We start from the raw sequence: 25,545 nt of genomic DNA, 5'->3' as shown, positions 1-25,545 counted from the left end.
TCGTACGCAACACATCACATCCACCATACAATACAGACCTGACTCTAAAGCCTCGTTTACGCTGGGGCGACGTCTTGCAACATTGTGGCATGCTGCGGAAATGTGGCGTGCGTCGTCTTGTAGCATGCTACAACAGGCAACACCTTGCGGCGTATGTTGCATACGGCAGGTTAATTTATACCACACGTGTGCCACACGTGTGTCGGTCTTACAGTATAAAGGAAGATAGAGTATCGCAGCGGCGGCCTACTTGGTACTTGCACATGCAGCTAACAACGGAAATGAAAACCAAAGGAAAAGAAAACGATGGTTGAAGAGAAGAGTATTTAAAGAAGGTCCACGAAATAGTATCCAAGGAACTAGAAGCAGACGATGGTGCGTTATTTAGTAATGTGTCCTTTACTCCCAAGCGTGTTAGTCCGCGCCATACCGTTGCCAAAAGGTAACCTAACGATAAATGTTCCCACAGGTACCGGGTCGGTCACCACCCTGTGTCAGGGCCCGGGGTGGGAATTTCAGCCCCCGGTTCACCCAACTCTGCGGTACGACTGCTGCGGTATGACTGCCACACTACTTCCCTCGCAAGCTCGAAAGTAAACGGATGACGCACCTTAGACGAAAGCAAGAATGACAACATGAGAACGATGTTTTGAAATGCTTAACTATTACATAACACTTTTTCAAATTTAATAAGCAAACATATTAACAGTAAGACTGTATTAAAAACTTTCAGTGTTCGGCTTCACAATTTTAAATGATATGTAAAGTTTTACTCCAGTGCGTGGGAAATAAACATCCCAAGTTGGGATGCATAAAGTAAAGCCAGAGGAGGGGATGGTCTGATGCAGACGAGGGGGAAATCCCCCCCATCCCCCCCTGCAAATCGCACACTGTGTGGAACTCCGCGCTACATACTGACATCCGGCACCTGTACAACGCAATGCATGCACGTTTCCGTGCTTGCATACGACGTTCTGACGGTTATACAGGGTATTAATGTACTAGCATTTCACTTTGCAATGGCTTATCTCTCGCTTACATTAACCTGGCCGGCCGCAGTGGCCGTGCAGTTCTAGGCACTACGGTCTGGAGCCGAGCGACAGCTACGGTCGCGGGTTCTAATCCTGCCTCGGGCATGGATGTGTTTGATGTCCTTAGGTTAGTTAGGTTTAATTAGTTCTAAGTTTTGAACATTAACCTGTTATCTTACTATGTTCAAATGGTTCAAATGGCTCTGAGCACTATGCGACTTAACTTCTGAGGCCATCAGTCGCCCATAACTCAGAACTAATTAAATCTAACTAACCTAAGGACATCACATACATCCATGCCCGAGGCAGGATTCGAACCTGCGACCGTAGCGGTCGCCCGGTTTCAGACTGTAGCGCCTAGAACTGCACGGCCTCTTACAATGTTATCCCTTAAATATTTTACCTATAGAAATGTAATCCTGAAATTTCATTACTCTTCATTAATTACTTTTTGTTCTTACGGTTTTCTTTCTGTCAGTGTATTTCATGATGCTGCCAGTTATTTTTTTTTTTTAATATCGTAATCCTGTCACTGAAATTTCTTCGATAAAAACGCATATTGTAGATTGCCTTTGATTTATTAACATATTTTTTCAAACTGAAAACTCTTGTACCCCTGATACTTAAGGTATCAGCTAGGGAAATTTAAGTGGTGGCTGAATACTAATGACGAGCATTGGTGACACCCTGAAATAAATTAAAAAGCACTGTACGTCGTTTGAGGCTTTTACCTCTCTGTTGCAAGTGGATAAAATAAAACTAAGTAAGACTTCTAACATAGTAAGACTTAGTGAAATTTCTATCATCTACAACGTGCAGTTATCTAGATGTACATTCACATTCATAATTATTGCATTCCATTATTAGTTACTTAGTTTTTCGTGTCCGGAAGCCAGGTCACTATATTTCACCCCAGTGTAGGGCCACGTCTAAGGCTTTTTTCTTGTCCAGCCATAAATCGTTGGGGTTGCACCTATAAGGGCAGTTTCAGCAGGCGAGCAGATGCTTCATATCCTGCACAGTCCGTGGTTCCAGGACCCCACCTATTCATATTGTCTTCACTGGGGCCACCCCTGTCCTTATTCGGTTCAGTGTCCTCAATGTCTTCCAGTTTGTGCTGAATCCGCTAGGCACTTCCTGTGCAGGTAGGTAATCAGCTGGTGGTTCTTCTACTATCGTGGCTAAAAACCTTTTATGCGTTTTCAATCTCCCGGGGTTTACACTCACCGCCGAAAAGGGGATGAATATCGTCAATAGTCTGTCTGCGCCTCTCTGTGAATTCATGTGATGTTCTCCGAAATTTGAGATTCGCAAACCTGGCAGCTCTATATAGTTTTTGTAGGGAAGTAGGTTTCATGCACCCCGTTGTTAATCGACGTGTTTCATTAAGACTTATGTCGACCTTCTTTGGTTGGGTTGATCTGGACCATATTGGACGGGCATATTCGGCTGTAGAGAAAAAAACGGTTCTTTTTACTAGGCAGGTGCGTTAACCACTGCCCCAGCCGGGACATGGCTGTAGAGAAGCATAGGGCTTGAGCGGTGGTTCTTAATATGGAAGGCTTAGCACTCCATTTGCTGTTAGCTAGCTTCCGCAGAATATTTTTTCGGGAAGTTACCTTTTGTCGCGTCTTTTCGTTCAAAATGGTTCAAATGGCTCTGAACACTATGGGACTTAACTTCTGAGGTCATCATTTCCCTATAACTCAGAACTACTTAAACCTAACTAACCTAAGGACATCACACACATCCATGCCCGAGGCAGGATTCTAAGTGGTGACCGTAGCGGTTGCGCGGTTCCAGACTGAAGCACCTAGATCCGCTCGGCCACAGCGTCTGGCGCGTCTGTTCGTAATGGTACCTGTATGTCAGAGATCTATCGGGCACCACGCCTAGGTAAGATGGTTTATCGGTATGTTCCAGTGTGGTATTATTCCAAGAGACGATAAGTTTACGGTTAGCTTGTCAGGATCGAAGGTGGAAGGCGCTGACTTGTGGTTTGGAAGGGTTTGGCTTAAGAAAGTTGTTTTTATAATACTGTGACATTTCTCTAAGAGCTTTCGCCAGCTTCTGTTCTACATCCTCAAAGGTCCTCCCCTGTGCTGCAATTGCCTGGTCATCCGCATACAGAAAATGTTTTGTGTGCTTAGGCATCGGTTGGCCGTTGGTGTCCAGATTTAATTTGGAGGGCCCCAAAACGCTTGTTTGGGCCAGACCATTTGCTCTTTTTCCCATTGAGGACAACATAGAACTGTCTATTTCGTAATAGGGAATACATAATCTTAACAAATTGATAGTCTCTTGGTTCATGATAGAGCTTCTGGAGCAGCAGCTTGTGGTTAATTGTATCATATGCAGAGCTAAGTTCGACCAGATATCTTTAACTTTCGTATCCTTTCTCTATGTATTCTGTTAAGCACAGAATATGGATAGCACATGATTTTCCAGGTCTAAAAACAGCTAGTTGAGGAATAAGTTTCATCTCAATAGTGTCTTTCATACGTTATAAAGTTAGTCTCTCACACAGTTTGTAAAGATGACATAGGAGAGATATTGGGCGATAGTTCTTTGGTGAATCAGGTGCCTTCCTGGGTTTCAAGAGTGCCACTGTCCTTGCCTTCCTCCAGATGTGGGGGATCTGCATGTTTCGTAACATTGATTGAAAAGTCGGAGGATCCAGTTCATTGTGCCCGGTCCAAAGCGTTTCATCTGCTCCGTACATCCACCCCAACTGCTTTGCCGCTTTTCATATTGCTGAGACCCTTGTTGAATTTCTTCGTTGTAAAGGGTGTTAAAACCTATTACTTTCTGATTCTAAACTCCTGTTAATTTGTACTTGCTGTTGTTTTGTACTAGTCTATCTATTCAGGCGCAGTTGAGCCACTTCATTAGGTGTTACCGCGGCAGACTGTTTGGGACCATTTGGGTCTCCGTCAAGTTTTTTAATAAGATTCAAGGCTATTTTTCTGCTATGTGTCATATCCATCCTCTCCAGCGTCTCCATCCATCTATTTTGCCGAGCTTTACTTAACATTTCCATCAAAGCCGTACCACATGCTATTGTATCTTGATTAAATAGTTCCTTTTCGTATAATTCCTCGTACCTGGCTAGGAGAAGCATGAAGTAATGTGTGAGACATGGAGTATACTGCTGTCGGCAGCCGCGTGGCATAAGATGTCTGGAGATTCACAGTAGCATTCGCACAAATGCTTGGCAGTTCTCTGGGTTTGAGGCGAGGTTTTGCTATGTCTTTATTCTGTTCCTCTGCGAAAGTTTCCCCATTGGCACTTTTAAAATTATATATACTGCTAAACGCTACTGTAGTGGTATTGACTGCTGTAAACACCTCTATCCCTCGGTATACCTCGAACACACCTTTATTATCAATAACTAACGTTTGCGTTCATTTCGGCTCCATGATATGACCATTTAGTAACTATACTGCCTTACATTTGCGCCATGAATTCCGATGCTTTGGAAATACAGTGGCATACACAGGCACGATCTAGTCCACTGGCCGCTACGAGGAGAGAAAAATCGGACACGTTCATCGTACGTCCATTCACGGATAGTACGTTGGCCAGGACGTTCATTTTCCAACCGAATGCTGTTACTAGCAACAATTCTAATGATGGAGGGCCCTTTTGTTGGTACTGTTGAGCAGTTCTTTCATCACCGCCTACTAGCACTTTGGATGATGGCTTACACTTTCATTTCAGAGAAGGAGCGACGTTGTGCCTCACACATCATACAGCACCGTGATCGGTGGAAGATTATGACCCATATGGAGCTTTATTGCAAGCTTTATGGATCTTCTGGCGGCAGCACTGCCATTTTGGGCTCTGACGGAAAGAAGGAAGATTGACGTTTAACATCCCGTCAACTACCAGGACATCGTAGATGGTGCTCGAGCTTGGGATTGTGAAACACGGAGAAGAAATAGCTGCTCATATCTTTCTCAAAGGAATCATCCGGGCATTTGGTATGCGGAATTTGGTGAATTGCTCAGTCTACGTCCTTTATTAAGAAACACCCGATATGTTCGTACTGTACACGATGTGTGGAAAAGGAACGGCAAACTTTTCGGTTAAATTCTTGATGCACGCCAGAAGAAAATGTGTTACGTCGACATGAGCCCAGAAAGAATCAACTTTAAGGCAGAAGCGTAACGTACGCGACACCGTGCCGCCTGCAAAATTAAGTATCCGGGCAACCAAAAATAAAATATGTAACAAATCAGTAACTATCAAAATTTCGTTATTGCCGGTAGATGTAGCCTTTTAATACAATGTGTTGTATAGCCCTTGTAATACAGACAAAGGAATTATTCGTTCACTATATTCAAAATTGTAAACAAAATTATTAATTCCTGTAAATGCTGTTAAAAATTAAATACATTGCAGTGATTGATACTATATACTAATACGCATGGCATAGACCTATACTACTATCTGTTGTTTGATGTACTTACAAATCCTAACTGCACACAACTTGCTCTCTGGCGCAATTGGTCCATGTGGTGTGTTGTGATGCGAAGGTATTGATGATTTCACTGACCTCAATGACATCTTTGACTTTTGTTACTGTGGATGCTGAATTCACTAAATCTGTCTTGGGTAATAGAATACCGTAGATAGTTCGTTATTAGTCTGAGCTATAAAAAATAGCGTTCAACTGAAGAAACAATAATAGGAATCATTAAGAACAGATAAAATTATGTGCACGAAATTAGGAACGCTAGGAACTATGGCTGAATTCTGTATTACTATTTTGTTCAGTCAGCTACAGAGGTTAAAGATCCTATTTCCTTTTTCAAAGGGTTTTTGAAACCTATTGCCTGGTCTGGGAATTCAACGGATAAATTCTTCTACTGTATTATTCGTTTTGAGCAATTCCTGCTGAATTTTGAATCCCTTCAGCGGAAACCGAATTTTGAAATTTTGGGGAAATAATTTTGAAGAAATGGTTAAAATTATTCTTACCCTCAGATCTGCTTGTTGATCACGCTACAATAATGCTGTAACAAACATTAAAAACAGTGGATCTGAAATACATATTTTGATCTTCCAGACACTCGTCCAGGCAAAATTAACAAAATACTTTTTTAAATTTTTAAATTCTTTCGGTTTCAAACTGTGGTGAAATGCTCCATTTCTTTGCCAAAGATGTAGCTGACGACACTGGCTCCTCAAAACTGTTTCAATAGCAAGATAGATTGTAAGACGCACTCTGAATAGCAAAACAAGATTTATCAAGCTCTATATTTATCAAATGCAAAATTTTAGCAACTAGATTAGTTCATCCTATAATATTTAACCGCATCACTGTCTGATAAATGAATTCAGTTTTCTCTGACTGGTTATTCAAAACAACAGCTTGTTTTCTTTGTTAGATATCAAGATTATTTCTGACAGAGCCTAAAATACATAGTTATAGCATAACGGAAAGCTTCAACAGACTGGTGTCTCGAAAACCTACGTGTTGAGCAAGACTTTTTTAACGTAAAAGAGGTATCAACACTTCCCATCTTTTAAAACTGTGACCGATCCTGAGCTGGCGTTGAATGGTCGTTATAACACCTCAACATATTACTGGTTAATTGACATTGTTGTCAAATGAAGAAGTGACAAAAGTATAGAAATATGTGGATACTACAATCTCAAGTACACTACACATCAAGAAAGAATGATTTTCTCCATAAATGTGATGTTTTGGTATTCATTTTCATGGTTACCATTCTGTTAACAACTAACATACGCCTTACCTTGGGACTATCGAGTAACATGCTGCATACCGTTGTTACGAGACACGGCAAGGACGACACTGTTTACACACCATTACAACTGTGCTAAACTCATCTCATAGTTGACCGAATCTTCGAAATCGCTTTGACCTGACCATATTTCTGTATCTATATCTGCATGCATTTTAATTTCCTGTAACACTAATATTTTATTTGCTGTTCTGCGGGACTCTTAATTACCGGGCCTGCCTGCATTGCAGGTCCTGCGGGCCCTTTGGTTCCGCCCCTGCTTTAATGTCAAAAGTCATTTCCTACATTTGTTCATCTTATTTTTTTAAATCATGCCTAACACTAAGGAAAGGAACGTATCAGCATAGTACTTGAATGTCTTACATAAACATTTGAAAGCGAATTCCGTTATCACCGATTTAAGCATCCACTCGTTGTTGCATTGAGCGTCGGATGCACTGGTCTATCACAGGAGTAATAATGGATGGCGTATTGTCACGAAAGATTCCGCAATTGTTCAGTATTTTATGCGTATTATGTTGGTGCGTAAGTTCGTGGCGTTTTCCCATAAGTTTTAAGTTAAGAAACTCGTCGAGGAATGTGCGGAGCGCGTGTTCATCCGGAAACGAAGTTCCTTGAATAATGATGGATAGAGAGCTGTAAAGGTGAAAATCTGAGGGCGCAAGATCAAGTGAATAAGGTGGGTTCGGAAAGTCTTCCAAACCTATCTGCAGTGTAGTGTTTTCTGTCAGTCTAGGAGAATACGGATGGGCGTTATCGTGGAGCAGCATCACTTCACGCAGTCTTTCTGTTTTGTTTTATTTTGTTTTCTTAGGTTTTTGTTTTGTTTTTGGGAGACGTCTGCTACACAGCTGATAACAATAAATGTCAGCAATGACTGTTAACCTAGGGGAAGCAGTTGGTATTACACCACAACGTCACTGTTCCACCAGATGCGTAAAATTATCTTTTGTGGATGCGCGCAGGTCTTTGTACGGGGAGCTGCTTCTTTGTTTGGGCTGAACCATTCCCTTCCTTTCCTTACGTTAGAATAAAGACACAATTTCTCGTCACGAGTAATGATAGAGGTTAGGAATCGTCGGTGTTGTTTAGGAGCCAAGCGGTGACTATCAAGCGGAGATGCATACAAGGGCAGCCGCTGTTTTTTGTGTTTTCGCTTAGAGCAAGCGGTACCCATACACCCGATTTTTTAACCTTCTCCACTGCATGCAACTGTCGCATAATGGTGGAAAGTCGAAACGGTCGTCCTTAAAATAAGAAACCCATATTTCTGCCATGCTATGTCCAGTGGCCTTACCCCATACACAGCCCAAATGTTACTGGCGGCCTCCGGTTCCGTCACCTCTTTATTGAACTCAAACAGGAGAATATGTAGGAAATGTTCGGATTTCTCCACTTCGCGCTCCAATTTGCAGCTTCCATAGCTCCACTCACCATCTCTGAATGACAAAACGAAAATATGTAAACTTAGAGCCACGCGGGGTAGCCGAGCGGTCTGAGGTCCGTGCGGTTCCCCACGTCGGAGGTTCGATTCCTCCCTCGGGCATGGGTGTGTGTGTGTGTCGTCCTTATCGTAAGTTAGCTTAAGTAAAATTAAGTATTGTGTAATCTTAGGGACCGATGACCTCAGCAGTTTGGTCCCATAAGACCTTACCATATATTTCCAATTTGTAAACTTAGATAGCCACAGTGAAATACAAATAACAAGTGGTACTCAATAAATAAATCCATATCAACCGGAATATCCAACTGCAAAACAAAAACGCTACGAACTACTGCACCAACATAATGTAATTGTAACGGTCCCAGCTGTTAATTCTCACACTCGATGACTAGTTTCTGTCACGTTTACTGATTGTCTTTGGATCTGATTAAGACGTCTGATACCACGGATTGCTGTTATAAATGTTGAGTTGTGCTGTTTATTTTACGTGACGGCTTATTACTGCATTTTTTATTCTTTTTTGTTAAGAATTTTGAGTTCCCAACACTCATGATTGATCAGACTTGAAGAAACCTACGTCTCTCTCTCTCTCTCTATCTATCTCTCATTCACTCACACTCTCTCTCTGTGTCTTTCTCTCTCTCTCTCTCTCTCTCTCTCTCTCTCTCTCTCACACACACACACACACACACACACACACACACACACACACGCAGCGAAAGTAACAATACGGCATGGCTGATCCATTCTGAACCTTTCATATAAGGCAGAGTTTCACGTGATTGTGTTGATATGTTATGTTCCTATTGTGTTTCCCGCGAATGTAAAATACTATCGATAGTTGTTACAAAATGAGTTCTACACCCACGACCATGTAAAATAGATTTCTTCTTCTGTTTGAGATGAAATTAATGAAGATAAAATGCCACTGAATGAGAATAGTGCGAACGTTTTACATGTGCCAAAGTTGCAGTGTAATAAATACGTTGAGACAAGTGACAGTTTGTGCCAAATAAGGACTCGAACTTCGATTGGCATCTTATCACCAACAACCGCTTCGTGGTAGGGCAAACCACGGTACGCAAACGACTGTGTTAACTCACTGATGCCATTCCCACCTAAGCAGAGGGGAACTTGTCTTAGTAGTGTTCGGAAATCAAATCTTCGAACGTAACTGCCGATTAAAGGTGTCCTCAGACAGCCTACTATTACCTGAATGGAAGAAATTAGTACACATTCCTTCGATTTAATCTCCAGCACATCTGAAAGCAACCTTAGTGTTCATGATTATTTTGGGCAGGGGGTGGAAGTCATCTCCTTAGCTCACGCAAATTAACTATGGTGTTTAGATGATATTACAGGGAAATGTGATATCACAAGAAAGTGCCCATGTTTCCAACTTTTCTGAAGAGAGTATAGAACCTCCGCCACAAAATGTGTTATTGGTCTGTGTTTCCAAAATGTCCATGCCGTGGTAGTTTACATGGTTGATTCCACTTCCCTTACTGAAGAACGATGTACTTATATCTGACAAACCGGAGAATATTTGTGTTCAAACTGGCTTCTCAATACTTCGGATGTCCCTCCACCTAAAAATGTATTTGTTAGACAAGTACATTCTGAATCTGAGGCAAAAATCCCAAACAGGGTGATTTCCTGATATTTCTCGTTTTCTTTTTAATTAAATAAGGTAGCTGCAAGAGCATTCGTAGGGTAGCTAACCCGCAACGAAAAGTCTAGGCTGTAATAGACAGTTTCACTCGGGAGTTTTTACATTGTCATCGAAACGCGTTGTCTTTTATTCTGTTAACAACCGGCTATACATTTCCAAATTACTCATAAATACAAGTTTGAGGATATGAATAGAAAACGGCAATATTACACGTACCGCAGTAACTTGACTCCAGTTTTCTACGTCCTGAGGTATGCAATATTTTATTTACAGTATATGTCATTGTGAGTGGGTAGATACGATTTTGCTTCCAGCAAACTGTTAACTTCTACTGTGTGGAAGTAATGGCTCACATCAGTGGTTTGACGTGCTGAGAGTTGCTAACGTGGCCCCCTCGACAAGTGTGCTTCAGATTATACCTAGTACGTCAACTTAATGATACAATAACGTACACCACAGACGCTGCAGATGTTAAGGTGTACTTCAGTAGTCTTTAACTTCCACTCTTGAGTCATGACACTTGTAAAATGTTTTTTTCCATTTCGTATCCTTTTTTATTTCTATGTCAGACAACATAACTAGCGACAGCCAAAATTTAGCGATACGATAAGCGCGCTCAATTTGAAGTTGATGGTAGTTTGGGTTCATACGACATATGTAGGATAACATCTCTCAATTGACAGAAGGAAATCGTAATAAGGCTATCTTGTGAATTAGCCTTCATTGTTCGTCGATTACCTGTTACCAACTTTATGTGCTAGCAGTAGATAATGAACGAGTAGTAAAACTGTTCGCCCATATGTGAGGCGCATAGATCGTTCTAGATGAGGTGAATTTTCTGATCATCGGTGTGGCGTTGTACAGCAGCTGAAGAGCCGATGCACTCGAGCGATTTATTGTTGGGAGCTTGCAGCGTCGATTCCTCGGGAACTTTAACAGTACTTGTGAGACAATGTAGCCGCGCACACCACGGCAGTGACTCGGCAAAATGTCCTCGACTATCAGGCGAGAGAGCTGTGGTCTCCAGCCACTGCTGCATTATGCAGCGATTTCGCCCACGCCGGGAAGCAGCAGTCGCTGTAGGTGAACCGGCCAGTGCACACATGTCCGCCACCGTGCGTGCAGCGAATTTCATGCGTATGTTCATTCAAGAGATGAAGAAATATCCTGATATATCGCATCGTGATCGGATTAAGAAAAGACTCACTTGGTTTTATGTGTGAGAATGTAAGGCTCTAGGCGCTTCAGACTGGAACGGCCGACCGCTGCGGTCGCAGGTTCGAATCCTGCCTCTGGCATGGATGTGTGTTTTGTCGTTACGTTAGTTAGATTTAAGTAGTTCTTAGTTGTACTGGACCGATGATCTCAGATGTTAGTCCCATATTGCTCAGAGCTATTTGAATGAAAAATTCTGTGAGAGTTTTCCTGCGGAACAGGATCATTAGAAAAATCGAAATGGGTTTCACTGTTAAATCGTATCGGTGTTAAGCTATTTTGTGTTTGTACTCTAGTGGTGGCAGTTGAAATAGCTGTGAGCAGCAAATGTTTTACTTCCTGGCGAGAGCCCTTTGAGCAGAACGAACAAATCTACAGTTAATAATAACAAATTAAAATAAATTATTTTCAGAACTTCAATGAAGTCAGTACTTTATACTTTCATGTTCGGCAGTAAACTGATGTTTACTACCACTGCTGACAACCTGTTTTTATATATTTGTAATACCATCGAGCTTCATCAGCCTTGTCTACAAAGTATTCAGCGAAAATGTTGCTTTTACTATTTAGTGAACTTCATCCTGGCAGATAAAGATCATTTCTTCCAGGAGAGGAAAGTTCTGGTGTACGGTCTCATAACAAAGTGAGTCATATTATAATAGGCGGTACTGGAGGCCTCATAGCATAGTCTTTGCTTTTGATGGATGATTGTAGTGGTATTGGTAATTCATCAAGCTATTGTAAACCAATTGGAAAACAATTAAAAAGTAACTTTCAACCTTTCTTAGTTCTTAGTGAACGAACGAACTATATAAGGAAGAGATAAATTGCTACTCGCCATAAACATGACACATTAAGTTGCGGACGGGCGCAACTATAAGACACTTACATATAAGCTTTCGGTCACAGCCACAGTCAGAAAAGGAAATACACATACATTCATTCACACAAGCAAAACCACAACACACACACACATAACCGCCATCTCCGGCAGCTCAACGGTGCCCGTCTGCTACTTAACGTGTCATCGTTACGATAAGTTGCAACGTATCTTTCCTTATATTGTTGATATTTCAACCTTGAGTTTCCCAACGCTAATTTCTGCAGCACTCTCTAGGTTGAGTCCAAAACCTGATGTTGCTTTTCTTAACGTATTCATAAACAGAAAAAGCAAACACTTCCCGCTTTCTTCTTCCTACATCCATGCTGGTAGGCTGCTAATCTAGTACCGCTGTGCGATTATCACTGCAATGCCGCCATGTCCGCACTGAAACGTTTTCTGACACAGCGATATCACTTCGAGCACATACAGCTAAGCAATAATTGGTGAAGGCTGTCAACAAGGAACCTGTAAGTGTACTATAGATTCGTGGTTTAGGTGACACAAATCGTTTATTTACCATAGAATTATGTAAGAAATTATCTTTCTGTGCACCTTGTAACGGAACATATTAAAGGCTTTACTATACCGAAGTATGCGATACCCTCCAAATTCAACCAGTTTAACAAGTATTTATGATTATAGAAAAGTTATTGTGTATGTTAACAATGATTGCATAACATGTCTCCATAAACAGTCAACCCATTAAATTATACTGTGTAACTGACCCACAAAAAAGTTTATATCACTTGATCACTGATACAGCAAATGTCATCATGTAAAAACACTGAGTTCATCTTAAATAATTAATATGAAGTACGAAAAATAGTGGCCAACTTAGGTATTTTGGATCTCCTTAAATAAAAATCACCCAATGAAACCTATTTGTTCACTAGGAGCGTTTTCACTCAGTATTCACGAAATCAATCCTATTTTAGACGAAAACCAATGTAATTCTTAATAATTCGTGTTATTTACTTACTTATGCAAATTAGTGAAGTCAATTGACAAACTTATAAAAAACGGCCTTTTTGTAACAAAGAATTATTCTGTCAAGTCAACAAATCTGTCTGTCATTTTAATAACATGTTAAATTATGTCACTCGATGCAAATTAATAACTTTTCTGCATAAATTATGATAACAGATCTTCAATAAAATTCTTCAGGGTATCAGACCGCATCGTCATAATTTAAAATGCGCCAACGTTTCGGCCAGCGTTGCAGCTAGCCTTCATCAGGGCCTTACGTTAAACTGCAAAATGAAACACACTTGGTTCCTTAAATAGCTGCACGAGAAAACCGTGTCGTTACTTGATTGGCTGTAAAAGGGGGGAGGAGGAGGGGTGAAAGGTATGCTTTATTGGTGTTTCCTTTATTATCTGTCATTGGCTGAAATAGCTGTTTTCTATTGGTCTTTATATTAATCCATCCCATTGGAGGAGACGGACGAATAGCGAACAGGTGATAGCTGTGACGTCACACTGTTTACATGCTGTCCAGAAACCGGCTGCGGCGTGCCATTGCTTTGCGTGCTCGCGACCACTACTGCGGCTCTCCGCGTGTCTGCATGGGCCGCCACGGCTCTGCCGCCGCTCCGTAGCCCTGCTATAGCAGGCAGCCAAGACCTCGGAAGCTTGTACCCGTCCTCTCTATTCATGTTCGCGGGTCTTTTGGCTATTTATATCGCCTCTCTAATCTTTCTTTTGAAAGTGAGAGGCTGTTTCGCCAGGACGCGGGCTTCTTGAAAAAATATTGGTTTCCCGCACTCGTCTTGGTGTTCCGCCACTGCTGACTTAGTGTGTTGTTTCAGGCGGATATATCTTTCATGTTCCGAGAGCCTTGTGCTAATCGGACGTCCCGTCTCACCTATGTAGACTAATCCACACGCAAAACCAATTTCATACACGCCAGCTGTGTATAGTTTGTCAACTGCATCCTTGGTAGAACCGAGCATGTCTGATATTTTGTTACTGCTTCGGAAAATTGGTTTGATGTCGGCTTTTCGTAGGATTTTGCCAATACGTTCGGTGACCCCTTGTACATATGGTAACACAGCAATACTCTGTGCCTCCTTCTCCTCTTCCCTATTAGTCTTCTCCCTTGTCGACATGGTGCTGTCTATCATCTGCTTCCCATAGCCATTAGTTCCGAAGATGGACCTGAGGCGTTCAAGTTCTGTCTTCAGATGTTCTTCGTCGCTTATCCCGTACGCTCTCTTCGTTAGCGTATGCAGGGCGGACTTCTTCTGCGTGGGGTGATGGTGGGAGGAGGCGTGAAGGTACCTGTCCGTACTGGTTGGTTTCCTGTACACTTTGTGGCCAAGTTTACCATCAGGTTTTCGATAAACTTTCACGTCGAGAAAAGGCAGCACCCCATTCTTCTCTGTTTCCATTGTAAAATGAATTTTCCTATGCTGTTGGTTAAGGTGCTTGTGGAAGTTCTGTAGCTCCTCTTCTCCGTGGGGCCAAATGACGAAAGTGTCATCGACATAGCGAAGCCAACAATTTGGACGTAATGGTGCGGACTGGAGGGCTGTTTCCTCAAATGCCTCCATGAAGATTTCTGCTGCGATGGGCGATAGGGGTAAGCCCATAGCTACACCGTCAGTTTGTTCATAAAATTGACCTCTCCACTTGAAATAGGTGGTCGTCAGACAGTGGCGCACAAGCTCACATATATCAGGTGCCACGCGTTCTTCTAGGATGTTCACAGTATCTGACACTGGGACATTCGTGAATAGGGATTTGACGTCGAAACTAACCATCAGATCTTGGTCCGTAACACGCATTTCCTTTAGGAGAGACACGAAGTGAGTGGAATCCTTAACGTAGGACTCGGTTTGATGCACTAGGTGTCGGAGCCTAGGTGCCAGTTCTTTCGCTAGGTAGTAGGTCGGCGAATTTATACTGTTTACTATGGGCCTTAAGGGGAAGTCGGTTTTGTGTACCTTCGGTACACCATATATCCTTGGTGCCTGTGTCACTTGCGGGATGAATCTTCTGGCCTTGTCGAAGTTGATTCTAGAGTGCTTGAGCAGTGCCTGCGTCGTTTTGATCACCTTGGCCGTCGGATCTCCCTGAAGTTTCTTGTAGATAGGTTCTGCGAGAATATCTTCCATTCGTTTGTTGTAATCAGTTGTGTCCAAGACTACAGTGGCGTTGCCCTTATCTGCCTGTACCACTACTAAGTGGGGGTTGTCCCTGAGTTCCTTGATGGCATGGTATTCCTCAGCGTTGATGTTTTGCTTCGGTGGCTTTGCTTTATTCAGAACTCTGACCGTTTCCTGCCGGATCTTCTCCGCCTCGGCCTGTGGCAGATGACGTACTGAAGCCTCTACGGATTCTATGATATCTTCTTTTGGAACTCGCTTAGGTGCGACTGCGAAATTCATCCCCTTGGCCAGAATTGCTGTGGTTGCTTCGCTCAAGGTGTGGCTGGAGAGGTTGACCACTGTCTGTCGCCTATCCAGCGTCAATGTTTCGTTCGTGGCTTTCTGTTGTAGTTTGTCGTACTTTCTCATCTGGCGGTTAGTAATACTATTGCTGGTCCTTGATGCTTGCTGAAAGGTTAACCTGTCGACTTTATCCCAGTCTTCCATCTGCAGTTTTCCGGCCAGAAATAGGTGCAGATCACACAAATTCCTGTTGTGAGCATCGAGACTTATGCGGATGTGGCGGATCCTTTCCCGTAGCAATGCTTTACTGGCTTTAGCACAGATATTCCTCGCCTTGTTTTGAAGACATGCAGAGACACGAGTGTTGTGCCGTTTTCTTTGCGGTTGACGTCTCACATAAAAACGAACAAATGCATATTATACTCATACATGTGACTTCTCTAGTGTTTGTGTTTATATATATCATGTCCATACTTATAATTATGTTCTTTGTTTTCATTTCTTTTATGTGGCTCAAAAAGAGCAGACAATTACAATATTTTCCTATGGACATATGACCTGTCCATCTGTGTAATATATTTATGCTCCTTCTATTATCTTGATTAATCTGTGACTCAATGAGAACTGACTTTGAAATAATGTACATACACTCCTGGAAATGGAAAAAAGAACACATTGACACCGGTGTATCAGACCCACCATACTTGCTCCGGACACTGCGAGAGGGCTGTACAAGCAATGATCACACGCACGGCACAGCGGACACACCAGGAACCGCGGTGTTGGCCGTCGAATGGCGCTAGCTGCGCAGCATTTGTGCACCGCCGCCGTCAGTGTCAGCCAGTTTGCCGTGGCATACGGAGCTCCATCGCAGTCTTTAACACTGGTAGCATGCCGCGACAGCGTGGACGTGAACCGTATGTGCAGTTGACGGACTTTGAGCGAGGGCGTATAGTGGGCATGCGGGAGGCCGGGTGGACGTACCGCCGAATTGCTCAACACGTGGGGCGTGAGGTCTCCACAGTACATCGATGTTGTCGCCAGTGGTCGGCGGAAGGTGCACGTGCCCGTCGATCTGGGACCGGACCGCAGCGACGCACGGATGCACGCCAAGACCGTAGGATCCTACGCAGTGCCGTAGGGGACCGCACCGCCACTTCCCAGCAAATTAGGGACACTGTTGCTCCTGGGGTATCGGCGAGGACCATTCGCAACCGTCTCCATGAAGCTGGGCTACGGTCCCGCACACCGTTAGGCCGTCTTCCGCTCACGCCCCAACATCGTGCAGCCCGCCTCCAGTGGTGTCGCGACAGGCGTGAATGGAGGGACGAATGGAGACGTGTCGTCTTCAGCGATGAGAGTCGCTTCTGCCAATGATGGTCGTATGCGTGTTTGGCGCCGTGCAGGTGAGCGCCACAATCAGGACTGCATACGACCGAGGCACACAGGGTCAACACCCGGCATCATGGTGTAGGGAGCGATCTCCTACACTGGCCGTACACCACTGGTGATCGTCGAGGGGACACTGAATAGTGCACGGTACATCCAAACCGTCATCGAACCCATCGTTCTACCATTCCTAGACCGGCAAGGGAACTTGCTGTTCCAACAGGACAATGCACGTCCGCATGTATCCCGTGCCACCCAACGTGCTCTAGAAGGTGTAAGTCAACTACCCTGGCCAGCAAGATCTCCGGATCTGTCCCCCATTGAGCATGTTTGGGACTGGATAAAGCGTCGTCTCACGCGGTCTGCACGTCCAGCACGAACGCTGGTCCAACTGAGGCGCCAGGTGGAAATGGCATGGCAAGCCGTTCCACAGGACTACATCCAGCATCTCTACGATCGTCTCCATGGGAGAATAGCAGCCTGCGTTGCTGCGAAAGGTGGATATACACTGTACTAGTGCCGACATTGTGCATGCTCTGTTGCCTGTGCCTATGTGACTGTGGTTCTGTCAGTGTGATCATGTGATGTATCTGACCCCAGGAATGTGTCAATAAAGTTTCCCCTTCCTGGGACAATGAATTCACGGTGTTCTTATTTCAATTTCCAGGAGTGTATATTGTTTATATATCTTAAAATCGCAGGTGATATATTTGTGTCTGTTTTTGATCATTTTCCATGTGGCTCACTGGGAGCAAAGATTAACATTTTTTTTGCTTTCATATATTACTAAATATTTTTATTATGCTGTCATACTGAGAGCCATAACACAAAGTGCATTTGAAACAACACAACTAAAATATTTGCAGGAAAAAGTCATTTTGAAACGGTGTAATGGTCATTGTATACATACACATTATGCATAATAAAACAAAAAACATTATTAAAGTAGTACTTTTCCAAATTTTAACCATTTGACACATTTGTCCTAGTCGGCTAATATCATTAACGTTCTGTAAATGATATTACTCGAGGAGGGTATTGTAACGGAACATATTAAAGGCTTTACTGTACCGAAGTATGCGATACCCTCAAATTCAACCAGTTTAACAAGTATTTATGATTATAGAAAAGTTATTGTGTATGTTAACAATGATTGTATAACATGTCTCCATAAACAGTCAACCCATTAAATTATACTGAGTAACTGACCCACACAAAGGTTTATATCACTTGATCACTGATACAGCAAATGTCATCATGTAAAAACACTGAGTTCATCTTAAATAATTAATATGAAGTACGAAAAATAGTGGCCAACTTAGGTATTTTGGATCTCCTTAAATAAAAATCACCCAGTGAAACCTATTTGTTCACTAGGAGCGTTTTCACTCAGTATTCACGAAATCAATCCTATTTTAGACGAAAACCAATGTAATTCTTAATAATTCATGTTATTTACTTATTTATGCAAATTAGTGAAGTCAATTGACAAACTTATAAAAAACGGCCTTTTTGTAACAAAGAATTATTCTGTCAAGTCAACAAATCTGTCTGTCATTTTAATAACATGTTAAATTATGTCACTCGATGCAAATTAATAACTTTTCTGCACAAATTATGATAACAGATGTACTTGTGACTTATAAATTATATCTCTTTTTAGTAGTTCTTTGACAATGTTATAAATACAAGCAACAAGAAGGATCGAGAGGCAGTCGGAATGTCACTTTGGTAAAGTGTGTTTGTGTGTTATTGTTTGAGGTGGATAAGCAATGCAAAGAACATGTAACGGAAGTACTATTTTGTATTGAGTCATGGTCTTTGGTGGACAGTGGAATTAAGATGGCCACCAGAGTAATAAATATTTGAAGTTTACATATTTGTAGGTTTCGCTCGTTCTTTATCATCAAAAGCACATAAAAAACACGGGACCTCATGTTTTTAACCCTAGACAACCAGATTTAGAGCCAGCATCAACATCGAGACACAGCAGCGATCCAGCAAGCAGCAGTGATTACTACAATGCATTTTAATGGCGCCAACCTAACATCAAGTGCTAACAAGCTCCGTAAATGGGAGTGAAATAGTGCGATTATAGCAATTAGCAATATCTACGACCAGGCGACCATTACAACCTTCAGCTAAATATATTGGGAGAAAGATTAGACAGAAATCAGAAATTTCATACTAAAAGTATGGAGCCACATTGGATAACTGTTGATCTCTCTGTGGTTCTTAGATGTGAGAGTTTAGTCGTGCTGTGAGACATCAGTAAGATTGATGCGAACCGAGTGAAGTGCCACTGTCACATCTCCCATCTTCATTTTCAGCTTTAGTCCCAACGATAAATTAAGCGTTTTTGCCACTCTTTTTTGTTAAGGGTACGTTGATCTAGCGTCGCAACAATTTGTCGCCAGATGATGTGATCAGTCTGTGGATCACCTGCAATCCACACTGACGGACTGCTGATCGGCTTGTAGCTCCCGAATTATCCGATGAATTGCTGAGGACATATTTCGCGCCTGTGGCTGAAGGGAGGGAGCCTAGTGTTTAACGTCGCCTCAACACCAAGGTCATCAGAGATGGAGAACAAGCTCAAATTATTACAAGGACTATGGATGCTATCGGTCGTACACTTTGAAGGGAACCATACCGGCGTTTGAATGGAAACTCTGTCCAGAGCCCCTGGCAGGCTCAACGACACCGACCGACATCCGTGTCATACTATGCCTATGACGTCACTGGATGGGATACGGAGAGCATAATGCTCAGCGTACCAATCTCCAGGCCTTTGTCAGTTTTCGTTGTCTGGAGCCGCTACTACTCGGTCAAGTTGCCTCTCAACTGGCCTCACGAGGCAAGTGCGCACTGTACACGTCCTCTCACCAAATAAAATTCCTTGGCAGTTACAGGAATTGAACCCGGGTCCTACGTACAGCAGTTAGTCGTGCTGAGTGCTCAGCTACGGAGGTGGGCGCCCCAGAATTTGAGTGGAGCGATTTAGGACGATCACAGAAAACGTAAATCTGGATGGCGGGACGCGGGTTTTGAATCCTTGTTCTCCCAAATGCGAGTCCAGTTTGCTAACCACTTCGCCACGTCGCCTGTCGCCTCGTAACTGTAGTGAAATTTCATGGCTGGCTGCAACTAGATCGTTACTTGAGCAATTTTATATAGTTTTGTTTCCCTACGTATTGAAGTAACATCTTAGTGCTACAATTTATAGGGATAGGCAGACAGAAGGAACCACTTTGAAACGTGAAGTCAAAGGTGTCGCTTCAATTAATAAGGAATAAACGAGTACACTTAGCAGCAATCAGTATTTCAAAACTTGTGTCATAGAAGTGGAAATTGAAAAAAAGTTAGTAGAAATTGTCACAATATACAAGGATACAGTGGTTGATTTCGGGCTACTCACGAAACAATACTATGTTTTATAAACCGATCTATCTTCTAACATATTGAGATAATATTATGCGTAGAGTTCAATAAATTTGTAGAGCATATCTCTTTTAGAACTTAAGTGCGTCTCTTTCGTTTTTGAAGTGATCTAACTCCTCTCACACAATTTGGACACGGCTGATTATGAGAAGTACCATTGCTGCTGTTGATAACGTTTTTATAAATACATCGAGATCACAAAGTCATTTTGTTACTCCTAACGGTTAAACTACAAAACTAGTAGATGAAAAAGCAGTAAAGGACTTCAGCAGGTATTTTTTAAAATACGGACTGGAAAGGTGATAGTAGTATAAAGACAGTGGACTGTCGTTCTGAAGAATTAACCTACACAAGAAGATTAACGCTCCTAACCCATCCAAATAAAATAACGGTATCATGCAAATTAAGTCAATACTCTACTTAGAATCAAGGGACAGGTATCACGACAGGTTTTTTTATCAAACTGTATATTCTATTTCAAATTTTTATTCCAAAGTCGTCAGCAGCATGCAGTATGTGTATTTTCATGAAAAAAAAGAAAAGTTCTATCAGAAAGATTAGATTCGTAACATAGTAAAAACTGAGATTTGAAAAAGGTATCAGGAATATGAGGCTATTTCTTCAAGGGCAAATAATTACCTGATCAAGTGGCACATAGTTTAGGTCCGATCACATCCTTAACGGACAATATACAGTTCCCAAGAAAAGTGTTGGAATACGGACTTTAGTCGACATATTCAAGAAAACTGCCACCTCCAGCTGAGCAGAGCAGTTTTTTCTGCATAACAAAAATTTATGACATAATGGCTTTCGAAATGGTGGTTGACATTTGCTTGATCAATTGCTCACATGCATCGGAGCCGAAAAGAACGACTGATGGCGGAAAATATTGGTGCCGCAGCTGCCAGCGATACATCACTCCTAAGTGTACTGCCTGCAACTAGGGCACCCTTAATGAAATAAATGCTTAAGCAGAACGGCGCCATGATTGTTAGTTTCAGTAAATATACATGACCATCCATGTAAAGTTCCTACAAGAAAAAAATATTACACCTTTCTTTAACGCTAACAGCTGAAAGAATATTCACGGAAGCTCATACGAAAATGATCAGTATCTTTATATCACCTTTTACTGAGCAACAAAGTAGAGATACTAACTTTGTTTTCAAAACGCACCTACCTTTTGTTATAGAATAGTAGTGTCCAATGAGACCAGTGCTTTAACTCTGCACTGTATAAAAAGGAGAAGAAATGCACCGAATATTACGATTTCATTCGTTGTTGTTGAGGATAGGGTAATATATGTATCGGAAAATCGTACCATCCCTTCCATAAGATACTGTGCTATAATATGATTCAAATTAGTGATATCAGTAAGTATACGAAATCTGTTGGAAAGTACGCCATAACTACGACATGACATTCGCTGTATTTTATCGTTGTTTGATGTATTTCCATTGGCAAGTAATTCATTCTGTACAAGCCTCTTCATCTCCAAATAATTACTGCAACATGTATCCATTTAACATTTCCTTTGGCAAGTAATTCATTCTGTTCAAGCCTCTTCATCTCCGAATAATTACTGCAACATATAACTATTTAACATTTCCATGGGAAAGTAATTCATGCTGTGCAAGACTCTTCATCTCCGAATAATTACTGCAACATATATCCATTTAACATGCCTCCTTCTACCCTCCTCTCCCACTACCCATATATTGTAGAGAAGTCGAAAATTATTAAATCATACGCCGTTCTAAGGCTGCACTGATTCATAAAAATGAAAAATTGGTGGACTTTATATTAACATATTAAAAAGGGACCAAAATTCAATACGAACTGCAGAAGAAAGGGCGAAATGTATTTCTCGTAGACTGTCTTACCTGTTTCTATTCTTTGTTTTCTCATCATCAATATTGCCAGAAGACTTAATGAAATTGGACGAATTGCACAGTGGAAACATATTCGAAGCAGGGACGTTACCAGAGTTAACAGATTCAACGGTCTTTGCTGTGATTACAATAAATCACATGTCAACTCTCGTCAAACCCAATTTTGAATACCCTAACAACAGCTGAACTTACCGGTGTGTGAGTTACTTTCATGAGTTACTTTCACCTTCTATTCATACTTCGTTTTGTATGTATTTACTACATTAGAATTTGTCCTCTGGTTGTTATTAATTTAAACAGCATTTCTATTTCTTAAGCCTGTAACTTCCTTACTTAAGAAATCGACATGTTATGTGTAATATTTAATTCTACTGCAAGAATCACGGTCACTGATCCAGCCTTCTTTTAGGTACTTGTCTGATTAGTGGTGGAAATTCTTTATTAATGAAACCTTTGTTAGTGAAGCTAAATATGTCTTTTGACTGACGTGACCTGGAAAGGAAAGACTCGTCCCAGGCATAAGCAGTTCACTGAAATCACTATATTCTGTAAGCAAATGCCGTTTCGATACTTAAACATTTCAGGTAATATTTCATAAGGAATTCACTTTCTGTTGCAGGTAATAAATTTGATACACAATATTTAAATCCTTTTTTACACTTCCGTCAAACCTGTGAATTTCAAATCTATGTTAGTTTTTTTAATTTCACGTTGAGCTAACCGTTCCTACATTGGGGCTTTCGTGAATATAAAACATACGCATGTAACAAAGTATTTTAACAGAGAACAGCAGTTGTTGGTATTGAATCCGACATGTCAGGAGCGCTATAAATGTAATGCGACTGTACTGCGGAAATGATAAAAGAAGGACTTGTTTCACAGTTCCTATTAATTGCTTGACCAATATTGACACACAATATGTATTAACTTTTGGTAATAGTTTTGGTACGATAACGTGGCTGTTTCAAATTCCAATGATAATTACATTTTACCAACCAGTTTTATGATTCAAAAGAACCAGTAAGAAAGAGACATGATCATTTAAGAATGTATCATATTTAAAAGATCATACTATGGTTGAAAGACTAGTTACCGTTGTCATTCGTGACACTGAATTTGTGTCTACGGATATCTGACAGTATTGTATATTGTCCACTTCAGAAGAGCTCTGTTTTAGGTACCGCAAAATTAATTACAATTTTGGCGTCGCAGCATTGCTCGTATTTAGAAAAACAGAGAGATTTCATTGACTTATAAGAAGAGTACTGTCAAATGGGAGAGAAACTAATTATAACTTGTCCTGCGATACAATTTGCCTCATCTTCTTTCCTTTGATGACCTCGAAAGTGTTTTTTCGGTGTGAAGTTGCCTCTTTTTCTAATCTATCTTCCTCTTTCTCTAATCATTATGCTTCGCTTCCACCGGCCGCCCCATATCCTTCACTTTCCATTTTAACCCATTTCCTAGTAAAGAGAGAGACGTGCCTCTCTGTTTATGTTCTACTTACGGGCTCAAAAGCGAGTAGTTGGTAACAGAAGACGGCGTTTTCTGCCTCAAGAGTCTCTTCATAGCACCGTAAAGGCTAACGTAATTACGTAATCCTATTCCTCCCTATTCCACACCGCTACGGTGAACACAAAGCTCCTTATGTCACCTTTGACTGTGTTCTCGAAGAACGCACCTGCTACTGTTTTACTACGTGGCTTAAATTAGAGCCACACTGAAAGTAGGATGCTTCTGATTTCATCGGAATCATTATACTGAAATAACTGCATCTGTGGGGAATATGTGCGAAGAACAAATATGCTCCGTAAATAGAACTTTTCGCCGGAAGTGTTTTCATGTGAGTTATGCCAAACTTGATTCAGTACACCTCAATAATCTATTATTAAATATGGCAGGTGATTAAAAATAGTTCTGTATGCACTGTGTTAATGAAGAATACTAACAAGGGACCCAGAGAGTGCGAGGTTTCATGTTGAGTCTTTATTTAGTGAGGCACAATTGAAATTGTTGTGTTAACGTTTACGACAGCATAAATTTTGGCTGCTAATGACTCACGATATGTATCATGGGACGACAGAAAATGAGTGCACGGGAGGTGCAGAGCTCAACCTTCTATGGACGTCGTCGACATTAAAGAAATGTTGGAAACAAAAAACTAACTTGCACCAAGGACACCGAAAGAAACATGGCGCGTCTCAGTGATGAAGAAAGTTAGCGGTATCAGGATCGATGGTGTACTCCTTGCGAGATACGAACCATGCAGGACACTCAGCTAGGTATCCAGTCTTCAAGAATGCATATAGAGTTACACCGGTGTAACGGATGATGATAAATGATAGAATGCAATGGTGGGCAACCGAATAAGAAACACTCTCGCGAAGATTATCGTGGAACTGGCTACGCTTTAAGGCGAAGCTGCAGATCGTGCCATAATATGTTTTATAGGCACTGAAAAAACAAGAATTGTAGGAGACAGAACACCTACAGTTTCTCGATGCATAATAAATAACTTTACAACCGATCTACTATCACGACAAACAGTGGACATAATCCTATACAAATCCGTTAAGGCACTGAGTTTAGTTGATCTTGATACTACTCTCTGTTAGCGTTGTTGTGGTCTTCAGTCCTGAGACTGGTTTGATGCAGCTCTCCATGCTACTCTATCCTGTGCAAGCTTCTTCATCTCCCAGTACCTACTGCAACCTACATCCTTCTGTATCTGTTTAGTGTATTCATCTCTTGGTCTCCCTCTACGATTTTTACCCTCCAAACTGCCCTCCAATACTAAATTCTTGATCCCTCGATGCCTCAGAACATGTCCTACCAACCGATCCCTTCTTCTGGTCAAGTTGTGCCACAACCTTTTCTTCTCCCCAATCCTATTCAATACTTCCTCATTAGTTATGTGATCTACCCATCTAATCTTCAGCATTCTTCTATAGCACCACATTTCGAAAGCTTCTATTCTCTTCTTGTCCAAACTATTTATCGTCCATGTTTCACTTCCATACATGGCTACACTCCATACAAATACTCTCAGAAACGACTTCCTGACACTTAAACCAATACTCGATTTTAACAAATTTCTCTTCTTTAGATTATGCTTATCCATTACGGATATTTTAGAACCGTGACTGTATATTAATGTAAATAAATTATACACAACTGCAACCAGTCACTTTTTCATTAATAATGCTTTATTACATTAACCGGTTTTCGAACCCTTTCATGTTCATCTTCAGATGATTTCGGGAGAATCCGGGAAGTTACGTCATTACTGGTAGTAGCATAATGCTGGGCGATGGTTTGCGACAGTATAGGCGGCTTTTTTCGTATCTGTCTGCCTCCATTTTGATGTCCAGAACACTTTCACACGAACTACAATAGTTCACACTTTAACAGT

Source organism: Schistocerca cancellata, chromosome 2, assembly GCF_023864275.1.
Source record: "Schistocerca cancellata isolate TAMUIC-IGC-003103 chromosome 2, iqSchCanc2.1, whole genome shotgun sequence".
In the NCBI taxonomy this organism is placed as follows: domain Eukaryota; kingdom Metazoa; phylum Arthropoda; class Insecta; order Orthoptera; family Acrididae; genus Schistocerca; species Schistocerca cancellata.
The sequence above is the reverse complement of the archived record's forward strand: the minus strand, read 5'-3'. Positions refer to the sequence as shown.